Genomic DNA, 3,493 nt, shown 5'->3' on the forward strand with positions numbered 1-3,493 from the left:
AATTCTTCTGAATATTCATGATATGCTCTTCTCAGCCCGCCCACCAATGGAACTATAGAGTCTCTACACCGCGAGGCAGACAGGCGCCGCTGGGACCATAGAATTCGACAGCTGAGATAGAGCAGTTCCGGGAAAGGGAGGGAGCGGACGCGGTCAACATGGCGGCAGGCAAGGCAAATCCCATACCATAGACATCTCGCCGGAGCGGCTAGAAGGGCCACAAGTCCTCTGCTGCTGCTGCTCCTGTTACACTCCCACCCAACGGATAAGAAGATACTGCAGCCCCACACAGTCCGGAATCACCACCACCGCGCCCTACAGCACAGCGCCCCCTAGCGCCACTGTTTGCAACACTGGGGAGAGCAGTGCTAGCGGGCACAGCGCCCCCTATCGAGTCACCACATAGCTCCTTGTAGCACCTGGACTTTCTTTGGGTCTCCCCTCCTTTTTCCAGTCCTCCTTCTTTTCAGAAATACATTTCCCCTGACATATATCAGGCTCATGCTCAGATGAATTATTCAGGGAAGTCTGGACATGATAAAGGAGATCTTTTGGAGTTATGGTAGAAATGTGCAGCTCTTCTAATAATATTCACAAAGATTTGCAACATACAGTTTTCTTCACTCAAATCCCTTAAAACACATCCTGCTGCCAAGCCTAGTGTTGTGAATAGTACAGCCAGAGAATATAACTCTCCTATGGTCAATTCCACATGAACCGCATCGCGTGTTTGCACTGTGAGCCCCTTGTACAAAGATGAACATGCAGTGATTCCACTTAAAGAACAATAAAGCAGTAGGAATATAAGGCAAGCTTACACTGATTGTCATCTTTTTATCTGTTACATTTTTCACAGCTGAGTCACTCTCTGACAACCTACAGCAGTTACATATCTTTCCCAGAGAAACCAAAGAAATCTCCATCTAGCACACAAAGCTAAGGCTGAGAATTTCTCCCCTCTACAAACAATTCAAGTTACCATGACATTATATCTGGGAATTTAAATGTTCCCAGTCAGGAACTTCCCAGTAATAATTCCAACACCAACCCACAAACTCCTCTACCCTGATGTTCCAGCACCAGCTCCTTACAAATAGGAAGTGGTTTGGCCAAACCCTATCTCCTCAAACAAAGCCTGACCGAACTCTCTGTCTGAGCCAGGGCAGGTACCATCAATGTTATGGCTTGCCGACGCAATCTGAGTCTGCTGCCAGTACAACTCTTCTTGGGAGCTTCCCTGGCTGCACCAGTCTGGAGTCCACAATGTCACGTTAAGCCCAACGCAGGGATGCTAGTGGTTCTCAAACTTGTATTGGTGACCCCTTTCACACAGCAAGCCTCTGACTGTGAGCCCCCTTATAAATGAAAAACACTTTTTTAATATTTAACGCCATTATAAATGTTGGAAACAAATTGGGGTTCGAGGTAGAGGCTGACAGCTCGCAACCCCCCACGTTATAACCTCACAACCCCGAGGGGTCATGACCCCCAGTTTGAGAACCTCTGACATATACATTCTAGGCTGTTGCTGTCAGCAAAGCTTTCTGGTGTCTCCAGTTCAAAAATGGGCACTACCACTTGTTTTTGGGGAGCAAGGAGCCACAGAAAGACCTGACCCTCCCCATGAAGATCCCCACTGATTGAGAGAAGGCCTCTGCAAGTGGCAAGCATTCCTCTCAAGTATGTTACTGCCAGAGGGGCTGAGGAAGGGAAGGAGAACAGCAGGGTTGCTGACTCGTGGAGTGGGAATAAAGGGGGGCCTCAGAAGTTTCAGAGAAGCATCCCCCCATGTAACCAGAACCTTTTGTGATGTTGCTCTTTTCAAACAGGTTTCTCTTTCCAGGATCACACAACATTGGGCAAACAGCATGTTGGCCAGCAAAGAAGACATTAGACTAATACACAGTAGCTAGGTGGTGGTGAACAGCATAATCCCACGTGTGTCCCAAGATCCTGCGATGAAACCCACTATTGTAAAGGATAAACACAAGAGGTCAGAGTGGAGGTTGGTGAAAGAGCAGAAGGGGGAGGGCAGAGTGAGACTGATGCGAAATGGGGAGGGTCTGTGGTAGGAAGGTGAAGTAGGGGGCAGAATAGGGTCTGTGTTGGAACCTAAGTTACCATTGAGTTTCCTGGCCTTTCAGCGATCTCATCTTTAATGCTGGAGTCAGTTAAAATTATTGTTTTTGCAACTGTCATCTTAACTCTGGGTTAGGAAACCTTTTTGCTTGAGGAAAATCTGATTGTAAAGGGATTTGAACCCCTTTGGGCTTGAGGCCCTCATTTCCTCACAATCACTCCTCACACTTGGCCCTCTCTTTGTATCCCTTCTCCCACTGCGCCTTTGGGCTTTTCCTCGCACACACACAACCCCTGTGCCCACAGCAGGCTCCCTTTGGCCACACACCAACCAACCTCACTCTCATGTCCTGTCCAATCCCTCCTCGCAGCTCTCTCCTCTTGGCTGCTTCCCCACACTCGTCTCTGCTCAGACACTAGCTGCTCCTGAGCCTGATCAGTTTAAAAAGAAACAAAAAAAAAAATCAGACTCGACATAATCAATTAAAATGCACACAATCCGCCTCCTTGCAAATATCACTCTCCCCATCCCCTGATTCTCATCTCAGCCCCCTCCCATCACAAACTGCTGTGATTCACAGCTTTATCAGTCATATTTAAAGGTCAAGCTCCAAAGGGCACAGACCATCTCTGTCAAACACTGAGCCCACTAGCATGGAATGTTATGGCTCCTGGTGACCATATTTCCCCAAAGGGAAAATGGGACACTGCCTGGGGCTAGCCCAAGGGTCCCCCCTGCCCGCATGGGGCCAGCCCACCCCACTCACCCTTCCCACCCATGCAGGGCCAGCCCAGCCCGAGCTGCTTGCCCAAACCCTCCCTCCTCCTGCATGTTCCTTCCTGCCCCGCTAGGGGTTGCACCCCACTTTTCTGGCAAAACTGGGCATTTGTCCCATTTGTTCTTGCCAACTGCTCTTGCCAACTGATCATCAGTTGGCAAGAGCAAATGGGACAAATGCTCAGTTTTGCCACAAAAGTCCGGGGCAGGGCTTATAAAAGGGTCTGTCCCGACCAAGACGGAATGTATAATCACCCTAGTTATGGCTATAACATCACAGAAATAAATGTCCGTCATTGCCACAAAAACTGAGGATGGCAGCCCAGGGCTAGTTCCACCCCCTCGGAACAGCAGTCTGTAAGAGGTGGCATTTGTGAACCATGTCATGTCAGTAATCACCGGAATTTATCTGCCTTGCTCTCCCTCCCCCTAGGAAGATTAAGTGACTTCCCAGCCGGGACAGAATATTCATGTCCGAGTTGTTATAAACTGGACTCCACTTTGAATTCTTGGAAGCCAGGGGATCTGACACACATATACATGCTGGGCTGCAATTGTCTATTCCAACCCCTTTCCCACCACCCCTTTGTCCTCCCCCGCCTCATACAGCACCTGCTGTGAGCTCCATTTAGTGTA

The sequence above is a fragment of the Terrapene carolina genome, unplaced genomic scaffold (genome assembly GCF_002925995.2).
Source record: "Terrapene carolina triunguis isolate 2854851 unplaced genomic scaffold, T_m_triunguis-2.0 Scaffold96, whole genome shotgun sequence".
Lineage (NCBI taxonomy): Eukaryota > Metazoa > Chordata > Testudines > Emydidae > Terrapene > Terrapene triunguis.